This window comes from Sorex fumeus, unplaced genomic scaffold (assembly GCF_029834395.1).
Source record: "Sorex fumeus unplaced genomic scaffold, SorFum_2.1 ptg000063l, whole genome shotgun sequence".
NCBI classification, from domain to species: Eukaryota; Metazoa; Chordata; class Mammalia; order Eulipotyphla; family Soricidae; genus Sorex; species Sorex fumeus.
The window spans coordinates 39,927,247-39,942,828 of NW_026606120.1; the positions used below are offsets into that span (position 1 = coordinate 39,927,247).

General features: G+C 41.6%; 1 protein-coding gene across 1 annotated transcript in view; it reads left to right on the forward strand.

Annotated features, from left to right (window-relative positions):
• The window catches only part of HSPBAP1 (HSPB1 associated protein 1), a 58,612-nt gene that overhangs the window by 772 nt on the left and 42,258 nt on the right, over nucleotides 1-15,582 (forward strand). The window lies entirely within an intron of this gene.

Genomic DNA, 15,582 nt, shown 5'->3' on the forward strand with positions numbered 1-15,582 from the left:
CTTTGAGATTCATTGATAACTTCAATCCAGTGGTTCTTTCCTTTTCTGTCCATTTGTATCATGGTGTCCAGTGTAGTGTGCACGATCGGTGTTATCCCTATAATCTCTCCCTTGAAAGGGCACAGTTTTTTTTTCTTTTTGGGTCACACCCGGAGATGCACAGGGGTTACTCCTGGTTCTGCACTCAGGATCACTCCTGGCGGTGCTCAGGGGTCCATATGGGATGCTGGGAATCGAACCCGGCTCGGCCGTGTGCAAGGCAAAGGCCCTACCCGCTGTGCTATCACTCCAGCCCAGCACTATTTTCTTGTCTCCCCTTTTACCCTTCCGGCAAAATGAAATTATTTGGTTACCCTATTTACATCTTCACTTCTGTCACTGAACGTTTCTGTGAAAAGTCCTGGAAAGATTTATGACAATATGTAAAATGAAAATAGTTGAAACTTCTCGATTCAACAGTTAATTACTGAGCATCGGCCTGAGCCCTTCTGATCTGCTATCTCCCCAATAAACCCTTTTTTCCTTTCTCCAATGAAAATTCCCCCAAATCTTGCACTTCCTTGTCATTTAGGTCAGTTCTGCATGTCATTACCTCTTTCTTCCTTCTATCTCACATCCTTGTCCAAATTGTATCTCTCACCTAAACCACTACTATATTTTTAGATCATGTATGTTTTTGTGTTGTGCCCTCTCAGTCCTTTTATTCAGTAGTAAAAAGTGACAATGCTTTCCTTAAATAAATTCTATTTTCTTAAAATTTAGAATACGAGGCCAGGGAATACCTCAGAGAGCTGGAGCATTTGAGACCTGGGTTAAATCCCAGTTACCACATGGTCTCTGACTCACCAAGCCCAGAGAAGCCCCATGCAAAGCCTGCATGGCCAAAAACTAAACCAGAGTCACTTCAAAATCCAAACTCCTACCTCTGGTTCGCGAAAGGCCCTTTATTCTGGACTTGTTATGATGTCTCCTGGAATACCTTGTCGCTTATCCCCCTCATGTCCCACTTCCTGATGATTAGGGCCTAGACCATTCCAAACCTTAGCACCAACCTATCTAAGAATAATTGCAACTTTCATCCTCCATCCCATACTACAACTTACAGAATACATCATTTTTTATTCATTTGTCACCTTCTGTAATTCCTTGCTTGGTTTTGTTTCTTCCATCGGACATTAAGTACCTTGAAGATAGAAGTTACGTCTTTTTTATTCACATTTGCCCAATTTGATGCCAAAAAAGGCATCAAATGCAATGCTCGGCCTAGATTCACTGTTCCTACTTCTGAGAATTTATGTCTGGGTTCTCAATCCTGTTCAGTTGTTCTGAGACTCTTTGTTCCAATTATCACACAATTTTGATTTCTGTAGCTTTATGATATGAATTATAACCAGGGGATGTAACACCTCACATCTGCTTCTTTATTATCATTCTTAGTATTTTAATTGAATCACCATGAGATACACAGTTACAAAGCTATTGGTGATTGGGTTTCAGTCTTACAGTGTCCCAAAACCCATCCCTCCAACAGGGTACATCTCCCACTAACAATGTCCCCAGCTTCCCTCCCACCACCCTTCTTTTCCCCCCAGCGTGCCTCTATGGCATCTCTCTCTCTCTCTGTCTCTCTCTCTCTCTCTTTCCCCCTCCTACCCCCTTCCCTCTCTCTCTTTAATTTTGGGCATTATGGTTTGCAGTACAGGTAGCGAGATATTATGTATATCAGTTTAATTTTAGCATGTAGTTCTTACCCAGAGTGATCATTTCCAACTTTCATTGTTATAGTGGTCCCTTCTCTATCTCAACTGCTTTCTGTCCCCAGTGACATGAGGTAGGCTTCCAACTGTGGACCATTCTCCTGGCCCTTGTTTCTAGTGTCCTTGGGTATTAGTCTTGGAATATATATGTATGTGTATATATATATATATATATATATGCATTTATTTATTTAGCTTTTTGGATCACAGCAACACTCAGGGGTTTCTTCTGGCTTTGCACTAAGAAATTATTCCTGGCGGTGCTTGGGGGACCATATGGGATGCTGGGGATTGAACCCAGGTCAGCCGCATGCAAGGCAAACGCCCTACTTGCTGTGCTATCACTCTGGCCGATATATACATATATGTATAATGTAGGAGCACTGCTATATATTCAGCCATTGATTAAGCTGATTGAATTGGGCATGAACTCCACATTACTTTCTTTTAAAATTTTATAATTTTATAAATTAGTTCCCAGTGTTTGATTACACTCAATATTCAAACACCAATCCCACCACCATTACACCTTCCCACCACCAAATTTGGGGTGTTTCTATCCCAAACCCCAATCCCTGTCCCAAAACACAACTGAAATAATATATTTTGTATTGTCTGTTAGGAAGAACTGCTGAACATCCTTACATAATAGTGTTCATATAGGAAACAGTGTAAAGATTGTTCTATTTTGGCAGGAGCCATTAAGACATTCTATAGGGTATCACTAACATGTTAAAGTCTGGGTGATGTGAGCTTTGGTATATATATCTGAAAATGTGTGTATGTGCATATATATATATTTCCCTCTGTGATTTTTTGCCTATTATCTGAACCCCATCAATTGTGGTAATTATGGAGAATGGATAGGGAGTGTTCTATGATGTGTCCAGGAATATGTTCACTCATATATGAGGCTCTACCCGAGCACGTGGGGAGCGGCCTTGAGCATGGCGGAGGTTGGGCTGTGGAGGATTTTGGCTGCTGGGGCTGGGTCCCTTGGGGTGGGGAGGGCTCTCACCTGCCCCCCTCTGGGGTCCCCTGTGTGAAACAGCCTGACACAGAGTCCAGTGGCATGGTTATGGGGCCTCGTGTTATGCTCCCTTTCGGGAGAAGCAGCCGTGTGATTTGGACGGTGGCTGATGGCAAGATTATCAGGCGCCGGCTGAAGGTGGCTAATGGGTGTGACCCCTGGGTCACCAGAGACTGGGGAAAGCGGTCAGAGGATCTCCGCTCCTGGTCCCTGGTCCCTGGTCCCGTTGAGCCCAGAGACCAAGATCACAAAGTTCTGCATTACCAGGATTCTATAGGATTTCTCTCCTGTGTGAGGCTTGACCCGAGCGCATGGGGAGTAGTGGCCTTGAGCGGCGATCAGGTTGTGAAGGTTTTTGGCTGCTGGGCCTGGGCCTCTTGGGGCAGGGAGAGCTCTCACCCGCCCTGCTCTGGAGCGCCCCGGTGAATTCAGCCTAGTGCCAGGTCAGGTCATTTTGTGGCGCTCTTTTCGGGAGTTTTAGTTTATAGTCCCTGGGTCTTGGCCATTGACGAGCTTACGTGGTGCAGCGGGGGGGGGGGGGAGCAGTTTTTCAGTATGACTCCCGTTTGGAAAAGTGGGTATCTGGGAGAGGAGGCCCAGTCCCAATCCAAGTGGGCCTGGAGCTCTCAGTCACAGGTTCCCGCCTGCCTCTGTGCTACACTCCCTAACTGCATCTTTTGCTCTCTTTCGAGATTTATGGGTCTCTGAAATAAGGCCCATAAATGAGCTTATATAGCTGAGCTGGAGGTGATTTGTGAGTGTATCCCCCTCATACCTAACTTTTGGCCATTTAATTTCTGGATGAACTTGGCCCCAAGTTGTTGGGGTCTGGCCAAAGGCACAGCAGCAATTTTGGGGTATCTGGAAGCGTGAAGGCACCATCAGGCTGCTGATGCACTCGCCCCACAGATACAGGTGACCTCCTGGCGCCTCTGTACCCCCTATATATTTTTTTAATGTGCCACAAATGAGTGAAAATGTTCTATGTCTGTCCTTCTGCTTCTGACTCATTTCACTCAGCATGATACTCTTCATGTGTCCATCCATTTGTAAGCAAATTTCATGACTTCATTGTTCGTAGCACCTGTATAGTATTCTGTTGTGTACATGTTCCATAGTTTCTTTATCTAGTCGTCTATTCTTGGGCACTCGGGATGTTTCCAGATTCTGGCTATTGTGAATAGCCAAAATATTGTGAATAGTGCTGCAATGAACATAAGAGAGCATTGGTGTTTCTGCTGTGTGTTCTTGGACCCCTCGGATATATTCCCAGAAGTGGTATTGCTGGGTCGGATGAAAGCTTAATTTCTAGTTTTATGAGGAATGCCCATGTTGTTTTCCAAAAAGAATTGACCAGTTGGCATTCCCACTAATAATGAATGAGAGTCCCTTTCTCTTCACATCCATGCCAGCACTGGTTTTGCTTGTTCTTTTGGATGTCTGCCAGTCTCTGTGGTGTAAGATGTTATTGTTGTTTTGATTTGCATCTCCCTGATGATTAGCACTGTAAAGCATTTTTTCATGTGCCTTTTGGCTATTTGTATTTTTTCTTTGATGAAGTTTCTGTTCATTTCTTCTCCTTTTTTGATGGGGTTGGATATATTTTTCTTGTAAAGTTCTAGTGCCTTATAAATCTTGGACATTAACCCGTTATCGGATGGGTGTTAGGTAAATAATTTTTCCCATTCCATGAGCTCTTTCTGTACCCTGGTCACTGTTTTTTTTGAAGTGCAGAAGTTTCTTCGTTTATGTAGTTCCATTTGTTTATCTTTGCTTCCCCTTAGACAGTGGTGTTTATCTTTGAAGATGCCTTTACCTTTGATGTCATGGAGGGTTTGCCTTTGTTTTCTTTCATGTACCTTATGGATTAATGTATGATATTGAGGTCTTTAATCCATTTTCATCTGACTTTTGTGCATGACATTAGAAAGCAGTCTGAGTCCTTATTTATTTATTTATTTATTGTGTGTAGCTGTCTAGTTTTCTCAGAACCACTTGTTGAGAGGCTTCCTGCTCCACTTCATGTTTCATGCTCCCTTTTCAAAGATTAAATGAATATTAATCTTTGTGTCAGGATATTCAACTTCATTTCATTGATCTGCAGGTCTGTCTTTATTTCAGTACCATGTTGTTTTAATTACTACTGCTTTGTGTATAGTTTTACATTGGGTAGGGTGATGCCTCCCATCTTCTTTTTCCTAAGGAATGCTTTAGCTCTTCGTGAGGGTTCATTGTTCCATATGAATTTCAGGAGTGTTTGATCTATTTCTTTAAAAAATATCATAGAAACCATACTGAATCTGTATAATGCTTTGAGGGAGTATTGCCATTTTGACATTGTTAAGCCTCCTAATTCACGAGCACGGAATGTATCTCCATTTTCTTGTGTCATCTTTTATTTCTTGAAGTAGTGTTTTGTAGTTTTCTTTGTATAGGTCCTTCACCTCTTTAGTTAATCTGATTCCTAGGTACTTAATTTTCTGTGGCATAATTGTAATGGGATTTTTTAAAAAATCTCGTCTCTGTTATTATCTATATATAGGAAAGCCATGGACTTTTGGATATTGATTTTGTAACGTGCCATATTGGGCTGGAGCAATAGCACAGTGGGCAAGGCGTTTGCTTTGCAAGCGGCCAATATGGCCGACCCGAGTTCGATTCCTCTGCCCCTCTCAGACAGCCCAGCAAGCTACCGAGAGTATCTCGCGCGCACGGCAAAGCCTGGCAAGCTCCCTATGACGTATTCAATATGCCAAACACAGTAACAACAAGTCTCACGATGGAGATGTTACTGGGCCCACTCAAGCACATCAATAAATAACGGGAGGACCGTGGCCGTGAATGTGCCATATTACTATACAAATGTATTGTTTCTAGGAGCTTTTTTGTAAAGTCTTTAGGATTTTCTAAGTATAGTATCATGTCATCTTCAAATAATGGAAGCTTGACTTCTTCCTTTCCTATCTGGATGCTCTTTATATCTTTTTTCCTGCCTAACTCTGATGGCAAGTACTTCCAGTAGTCTATTGACTAGGAGTGGTGAGAGTGGGCAACCCTATCTTGTGCCTGATCTTAGAAAGAAAGTGTTTACCTTTTCCCTGTTGAGGACAGTGCTTACTGTGGGCTTGTGGTAAATGGCTTTGACTATATTGAGGAAAGTTCCTTCAACTCTCATTTTGTTGAGAATTTTTATCATGAATGGGTGCTGGATCTTTTCAGCAATAAATGCTTTCCCTGCTTTTATTGATGTGGTCATAAGGTTTTTATTGGTTTTTTATTGATATGGTGTTATGTTTATTGAATGGAGAATATTAAACCATCCTTGCATCCCTGGGATGAATTCTACTTGGTCATGGTGTGTGATTTTTTTGAGGAATGGTTGGATTTTATCTGCTACTATTTTGTTGAGGATCTACTTCTCTTTTGTGTGTGTGTGTGTGTGTGTGTTTGTTTTGTGTGTGTGGTGTCTCTGCTTATGGTATCAGGGTGACATTTGCCCAATAGAAACTATTTGGGAATGTTTGTTTCTTCAGTTTCCTGGAAAAACTGAAAAAGGATGGCAGTAGGTCCTCTTTAAGGGTTTGAAAAAATTCACCAGTGAATCCATCTAGGCCTGGACTTTTGTTTGGGTGGACTTTTGATTACCATTTCTGTTTCCTTGATAGTGATAGGTCTGTTCAGATATTCCAGATCTTCTTAGTTCAGCCTTGGCAGGTTATAGGAATCCAGAAATTTATCCATTTCTTCAAGGTTTTCTTGTTTCATAGCATAAAGATTCTCAAAGTAATGTCTAATGACCTTTGAATTTCTGTAGTTTCTGTTTGTCCCCCTTTTCATTTCTGATTCGGTTTACTAGGGTTCTCTCTCTCTCTCTCTCTCTCTCTCTCTCTCTCTCTCTCTCTCTCTCTCATTTATTTTCTTAAAGAACCAGCTCTTGGTTTTGTTAATCTTTTGGACTTTTTAAAAAAATTTTGACTCATTGATTTCTGCTTTAAGTTTTATTATTTCCTTCCTCCTGCCTCGTTTGAGCTCCTTTTGTTGGCCGTTTTCCAATATCTTAAGCTGTTAGGTTAAGTTATTGATGTGGGCCCTTTCTTCATTCCTGATAAATGCTTGCAGAGCTATAAACTTTCCTCTTAACACTGCTTTTTCTGCGTCCCACAAGTTCTGATAGCTTGTGTCTTACTCCTTCCTCTACACTCAGGAATTACTCCTGGCAGTGCTAGGAGACCATATGGGATGTCCGGGATTGAATTCAGGTCAGTTGCCTGCAAGGCAAGTGCCATCCCCTCTGTGCTATTGCTCTGGCCCCTTCTGAAAATTTTAAAAATAACTTTTAGTTTTTCAGATTAAATTTTATCTGCTGCAAGAGATGAGTTCTTCCCAGTTTAGGATCTTTGAGATCTTTAAGATCTCAGTATTAGGCGAGTGTTTTGGAAGTGTTAATATTTTTGTCTTGAATTCTAGATCTGTCATAAACCCAAGTCAGGTATTACTTGACTAAAGTCATATTGCTGGTAATTTCAGGGAAAGTAGGTTTCAAATTATCTTGTACTTTGCATTAACTAAAGAAAAAAATTTTTTTTTTTTTGTAAGATTTCCTCATATTCAAACCATCCATTTGCTAATACATTCTCTTGACATAAGGAGCTTCACTAAATTCCTGTTGTCTTATCACTAACTCTGAAGATGACAGTTTAAGGATTATCCTTTCTGCCACTTTTCATGAACCATGGCTCTTAACTAGTTTGTCGTAGGTTTCTGAGCTTAACCACATAGCTCAAAACCAAGTGGATAATCAATCATTCTATGACTAAATCCATCTGGAACAAATTTGAAGAAGTGGCCATGTAAGTTTGTCTTGAAAAACTTTTTTGAGTTTTTTTTTTTTTCTTTTTTATTAGTGAAACAACATGAGGTACAGTTGTAGATTTACAAATTTTGTGCTTGGATCTCGGTCATACCACGATCAAATACCCATCCCTCCACCAGTGCCCATTTTCCACCACCAGGATAATATCCCTCCCCCCCATCCTCCCATCCCCCCATCCCCCCCTGCCACTGTGGCAGGGCATTCCCCCCTGTTCTCTCTCTCCTCCTGGGCGCTGTGATCAGCCAAAGAGGCATTGAGTGGCGAACATGTTCAGTCCAGTCTACTTTCAACCTGCATCTCCCCTCCTGGGAGGATCCTCCAAACACCCTCCACTTGGCGTTCCCCTCTCCATCTGAATTGTCCTTTCCCCTAGAATACCCAGCTGGCCTCTAAGTTATGGAGTAATTCTCCTGGTGTTGTGGGTATTAATCTCATATTTTATTATTTTATATCCCCCAGATGAATGCTATCTTTCTATGTCTATCCCTCTCTTTCTGACTCATTTCGCTTAGCATGATACTTTCCATATTGTACCACTTGTATGTAAAGTTCGTGATTTCATCTCTTCTAAGAGCCACATAGTACTCCATTGTGTAGATGTACCAAAGTTTCTTTAACCAGTCATCTGTTCTTGGGCACTCAGGTCTCTTCCAGTTTCTGGCTACTGTAAAGAGTGCTGCAATGAACAAACAAGTGCAGATGTCCCTTCGGCTACACGTTTTTGCCTCTCTGGGATATATTCCCAGGAGTGGTATCGCTGGGTCAAATGGGAGCTCAATTTCTAATTTTTTGAGGAACGTCCATACTGTTTTCCAGAAGGGCTGAACCAGTGGACATTCCCACCAACAGTGAAGGAGTGTCCCTTTCTCGCCACATCCGCGCCAGCAACGGTTGCTTTTGTTCTTTTGAATGTGGGCCAGTCTCTGAGGTGTGAGATGATATCTCATTGTGGTTTTGATCTGCATCTCCCTGATGATTAATGATGTAGAGCATTTTCTCATGTGCTTTTTTGCCATTCGGATTTCAAGAAAAAATTATTAAAGGGACAATTTGCTCAGGTGGCGTTTCACTAACACAGAATTTGTTGTAACTAAACTGTAAGTAACATTCTACATTTAGGGAAGAGGAAACTGTACCGCCTCGGTCACAATTCTTTTGTTTGCTTGATTTTATTTTTCGGCTAAGCTGGTGATGCTCAGGGGTTACTATTGGCTCTGCACTTGGGAATATACTCCTATTGGTTGGAACAATATATACCTGAAACTCAATATATACCTGAAGCTCAATTTTTGTAACTTTGTGATTCATGGTGACTCAACTAAAAAAAAAAATAAAAAAAGGAGGAGAAGAAGGAGGAGTAGGAAAAGGAGGAGAAGAAGTTGTTCCTTTTTTCCACCATTTTTTTCACTGTTCTTTTTATTTTCCTCACTAGTTTCTACATCTAGTTAGTTAGGTTGCTGTTTTGTTTGGTTTTGTTTGGTGTTTTGGCCACACCCTGCTACACTGAGAACTTACTCCTGGCTCTGTGCCCAGGGATCAGTGATGGGAGGACCCAGAGAAACATTTGTGCCCAGGATCAAATCCAGGTCGGCTCCGTGCAGGCAAGTGCCTTTCCTGCTGTACTATCTCCCCAGCCTCTCTCCTTCATCTAGTTGGAAATTGCTGCCTGCTGCAGATAATAGACCCAAATACACTTATCTTTTATAGCCTGCCTGTCAAGGTTGCTTCAGAATTTTTATAGCTGTTGGCATATATTCCAGGCATGAAATGACTGGCTGCATTCCTGGTGATTTAATTAATACCATGTTGATTGCATTGTTCTTTAAAGGAAATGGTAATAGTTAAATTTCTTAGTTTAATGTCCCAGTTCATTGTTGATTAAGCTATCAGAAACCAAATTAGTTTTATCTCAACCAGCAGATTGTTTTATTTCACCAGGAGGCCAGAAATTCTGCAGATGTGCTAATTTCCTCTTACCGTGTGCATCCTATCTGCTTCCTTCTGCACACACTTTGTTGTACTTTCCATTCATTTAGCAAATGTTGGAACATTAAACATATATGAATCCCTGAGCCAGGTGTGTTCTCACCAAATTTCAGATTTTAGAGTATCCTATTAAATAACCCTGGGATTTTTAATCATCATTTTGGTATTTTTAAAAAATTAATGTTAAGAGAAAAAATATTTATTTACTCTTTGAAGCTCTTCTGTCACGCCTTTACTTGTGTTCCTACTCCCCATATATGCTTATTTGTGGAAGGGTGTCTAAACATCCAAATATGAGACTGTTGGAAACACTTATGGGGGAGTCATACCTGTCAGTGCTCAGGAGTCACTCATGGTGATGCTCAGGAGATGTTATGTGGAGCTGGGGAGTGAACTGGGAACAAGTCTTGCTCAAGGCAAGCTAGACACTGATTTTACTGTAAGCAGCATAAGTGAATCCTGCCCTTTGTGCTTCTCTTGTTCTTAGCCCTTAAAGTCTTAAAGCAAAATGTGTGGTGCTTGAGTCTTTTATAATCTTAGAACTAGCAGGCACCTACCTGCTCTAGTAGATCAGACTAGCCATGACTAGTTCAGACTAGTTCATTCAGCCTAAGTGACAGAGCACTTTATGGGGAGAGTGTGGTTGTCTTGAAAACCACAGCCTCAGAAGGCAAGGAGTTACACTGGTTATGAACTAATAAACAGTCATCTCTAGAAGTGCATTTGCTTTCGTACAAAAGGAATGAGGAAGTAAAAATTCGCTGATGTTAGTTCAGTGGTACAAAGTTAATTGAGTTAGGATCTGGAGCGATAGTATAGTGGGAATGGCGTTTGCCTTCAGGTGGCCTGGCATTCCATATGATCCCCTAGAATCGCCAGGAGTGATACCTGAGTGCAGAGTCAGGAGTAAGCCCTGAACATTGCTGGGTGTGGGCCATAAACCTAAAAAAACCCAAAGTTACTTGAGCTCAGCTGAATTTTGCAATTTCCTGGATCTTAATGTTATGCTTCAGGATTGCTGTTAATATGTGTGTGCTGCAATTTCCTGGGCTGATGGCTGTTATGGTGTGTGTGTGTGTGTGTGTGTGTGTGCGCGCGCGCACGCGCGCATGCTTGTTCCCTAATACAGCAAGAAAATTTATTGAAACTTCCTTATATGTGAGACAGAAGACAAACATGTTCAAGGAAGAACACAGGTTTGACAAGCAAGCCTGTTTTTCTTTTATTTATTTGCTTATTTAAGCACTGATTTACTAGGTTGTTGACAATAGAGCTTCATGCATACAGTCTTCCAACTCCAGTCTCAAAACTAGTTTTCTCATCCCTCCACCACTGCCCGCCAACCTGTCTCAACAGACACATTTTTAAATTTATGATTATAGTTTGGGTCCCATGCTTATAGTAAAGTTGGCTCTGGTGGTTTAGGTATAAACAGATACCTCCCATCTACACCCCAGCCGAACCCAAGGCCCCTGACCCTTGCCTCTATATTTCCTCCAAACCAGCTCTTCTTGCCTTTCCCCTTCTATTTTTCTCCATTTATAACATTTCTGTTTCTGTAACCTAAAGATACCGCCTTTGGTATCTTCCATTCCCTTACCATGTAATTCCCTATATCATACTTTTTTAAAATTTTCTTGACAAGAATGCTTTTATTTTTTTTCCTTAAATTTTTATTAGTGAGATACCATGAGGTTCAGTTGTAGACTTACAAATTTTTGTGCTTGGGTTTCAGTTATACAATGATCATATACCCATCCCTCCACCAGTGCCCATTCTCCACCACCACCAGTCCCAGTATCCCTCCTACCCGCCAACCCCCCATCCCACCCTACCTCTGTGGCAGGGCATTCCCTTTTGTTATCTCTCTCCTTTTGAATGCTGTGGTTTGCAAAAGAGACATTGAGTGGCAATCTTGTTCGGTCTATAGTCTGCTCTTATCACACATCTCCCATCCTGAGAGGAACCTCCCAACACCCTTTATTTGGTACTCCCTTCTCTATCTGAGCTGCCTTTTCCCCTAGCGTGTGCAGCTGGCCTCAAAGCCATGGAGTAATCCTCCTGGTACTTATCTCGACTATTCTTGGGTGTTAGTCTCCTATTTTGTTACTTTATGTTCCCCAGATGAATGCAATCTTTCTATGTCTGTCCCTTTCTTTCTGAGTCATTTCGCTAAGCATGATACTTTCCATGTAGTACCACTTGTATGTAAATTTCACGACTTCATCTTTTCTAGCCGCTACATAGTACTCCATTGTGTAAATGTACCAAAGTTTTTTTAACTAGTCATCTGTTCTCGGGCACTCAGGATTTTTCCAGATTCTAGCTATTGTAAAGAGTGCTGCAATGAACAAACAAGTGCAGATGTCACTTCGACTATACTTTTTTGCCTCTCTGGGATATATTCCCAGGAGTGGTATTGCTGGTTCAAATGGGAGCTCAATTTCTAGTTTTTTTGAGAATCGTCCATACTGTTTTCCAAAAGGGCTGAACCAGTCGGCATTCCCACCAGTAGTGAAGGAGAGTCCCTTTCTCGCCACATCCACACCAACACCGGTTGCTTTTGATCTTAATTGAATCACCATGAGCTACAGTTACAAAACTTTCATGATTGAGTTTCAGTCACACAATTATCGAGCACCCATCCCTCCACCAGTGTACATTTTCCACCACCAGTTGTCCCAGTATCCCTCCTACCACCCCCACCCCATCCCACCCCCTGCCTCTATAACAGGCACCTTTCTTCTTACTCTCTTCTTTTGGGCATCATGGTTTGCAGTACAGACACCGAGAGGCCATCATGTTTAGTCCTTAGTCTACTTTCAGCACACATCTTTCATCCCTAGCGACTCCTCCAACCATCATTTACTTAATGGATCCCTCTCCATCCCAACTGCCTTTTCCCCCAGCTTTTGAGGTCAGCTTCCTAACTGTGGAGCTATCCTCCTGGCCCTTGACTCTACTTTCCTTGGGTGTTAGTCTCATATTATTTTATTTTATATTCCACAAATTTTTTATCACAGATTAGTGAAAATATTCGGTGTTTGTCTTTGTCCTTCTGACTTAACATGAGATCTTTCAGTTCCAGTTGCAACAAATTGCATAATTTCATGTTCCCTTCTGCCTGTGTAAAATTATTGTGTGTGTGTGTGTGTATATATATATATGTATGTGTGTGTGTGTGTGTGTGTGTGTATCACACTTTCTTATCCACTCATCTGCCACTGGACAGCTTGTTTCTGTGTTCTGGTCATTGTACAAAGTGCCGTGATTAATGTGCATATATCTTCCCATATGAATACTTTTGTGTATGGGGCATAACAAGATGTATTATAGACATGTCCAGGAGGGGGGAGGGGAGGGGAGGAGCAAACACACTGACTCAGTTTTCCAGATGAAACTTCCAGATTATATTTATGGCCACTCCTCTGAGCACAGGACTCTAGGGAGACTGCCACTGCCCAGGTCCTGTTAACAGGAAGAAGAGAGTGGTTACTGAGGGAGGTAGGCAGTGAGCAGTGTCTACGGCAGGAGTAATGCTTCGTCCACCCTCACATGTACACAACAAAGCATCCTCTCGCTCCAACAGCATAAATGGATTCCATACTGTCTGCAAACTGATCCAAAGTGCTTTGATGTATCTTTCCAGCTTCCACTCTCTCTCCTGAGTTTTCAGTTCTGTGTCAGGTTCCAGCGGCAAAGTCCTAGACTTGGAATCAGGGACTTAAAATCACTGACATGTGGACTTCCAGGGTCTGAGCCTCTCTGTCTTCCTGTCGATAATGGAAACTAAAGACCATTCTGCCTGTGCATTGTAGGCTTCTTATAGGGTCACGTGAGCACATTTATTTTACTTTATTTAAAATCGTTAATTTATTTATTTAGGACTGGAGCAATAGTACAGCGGGTAGGCCATTTGCCTTGCACGTGGCTGACCCAGGTTTGATTTCTCCATCCCTCTCAGAGAGTCCAGCAAGCTACCGAGAGTATTCTGCCCGCACAGCAGAGCTTGGCAAGCTATCCATGGCACATTCGGTATTCCAAAAACAGTAACCAAAAACAGTAACAACAAGTCTCACAATGGAGACATTACCGGTGCCCGTCTGAGCAAAATCAGTGAACAACGGGACGACAATGCTACAGTGCTATTTATTTATTTTGCCACCCACCTGGTGTTGCTCAGTGACTACTCCTGGCTCTGCACTCAGGCCTTTAACACTAAGAGGTAAGAAGCAAGGCTGTCAGAGGAGGGAGCAATGGAGAAATATTGAAGAGAATGATATCAAAGACTAGCACAGCGGGTAGGGCGTTTGCCTTACAAGCGGCCAACATGGCCGACCCGAGTTCGATTCCTCCGCCCCTCTCGGGGAGCCCGGCAAGCTACCGAGAGTATTGGATATGCCAGACACAGTAACAACAAAGTCTCCAATGGAGACGTTACTGGGCCCGCTTGAGCAAATCGACGATCAACGGGAGGGCCTTTATTATGCCCATGCTGAAAGTAGACTATAGACCAAACATGATTGTCACCCATTGCCTCTTTTGCAAACCACAACACCCAATAAGAGAGAGAACAAAAGGGAATGCCCTGCCACAGAGGCAGGGTGGGATGGGGGGATGGGGGTGGGAGGGATACTGGGATCCATGGTGGTGGGAAATGGGCACTGGTGGAGGGATGGGTATTTGATCATTGTACAATTGAAACCCAAGCACAAAAAATTGTAAGTCTACAACTGTACCTCATGATGTCTCACTAATAAAAATTTTAAAAAATATTGTAAGTCGACAAGTGTACCTCATGGTGTTTCACTAATAAAAATTAATAAAATAAATTAAAAAAATTTAAAAAAGACTATTATGCCCAGAGATATGGGCTGACGTGTACTGACTTAGGGACTTGCCACAAGAGAAAGCTTAAGAACAATAGCTCATCTTTTAGAAAGATGGAAAGTTTGATTCTGAACATCATCCAAGCAATACCAAATATTTACTTGTATAATGCTTTGTTATTTACCACATGCTTTTCAAGTGCTTTAAAATAAATGTACTCTGGGATCAAGAGATAGTACAGCAGGTAGGATACTTGCCTTGCACGTAGCCACCTTGGATTCATTCCCAGCATCCTGTATTCCCCCAAGAACTATATATAAAAGTATATAAAAATAAAGAATAAAAATTATTTATTAAAATTATTAAATTATTATCCCATTTATTTATGTTTGCTTCTACTTGCATGGTCAGTACTGTTTCATCCTTCAAGATACTTTTAGCTTCAATGTTGTGGAAAACTGCCTACATTTTCCTCTATATACCTTATGGATTTATGGCTGATATCGAGGTCTTTAATCCATATTGATCTGAATTTTGTGCTTGGCATTAGAGGTCAGAGTTCATTTTTTATTTATTTTTATTTTAATTTTTATTATTTTTTTGCAGATAGCTATCCAGTTTTCCCAGCACCAGTTGTTGAAGAGGCTTTCCTTGTCCCACTTCACATTTCTTGCTCCTTTGTCAAAGATTAAGTGGTCATATATTAGGGGCTCTGTGACAGAATATTCAACTCTGTTCCATTGGTCTGCAGGTCTGTTTCTAGCCCAGTACCATGCTGTTTTAATTATTACTGCTTTGTAATACAGTTTGGAGTTGGGGAGGTTGATGCCACCATCTTCTTTTCCCCAAGGATTGCTTTAGCTATTCGTGGGGGGTTATTGTTCCATATGAATTTCAGGAGTATTTTGTCTATTTCTTTGAAAAATGTTATGGGTATCCTGAGAGGGACCACATTAAATTTGTGTAGTGCTTTGGGAAGTATTGCCGTTTTGATCATGTGAATCCTCCCTATTCATGAGTAGGGGATGTGTTTCCATTTCCTAGTGTCATCTTTTATTTCTTGAAGTAGTGTTTTGTAATTTTCCTTGTATAGGTCTTTCACTTCT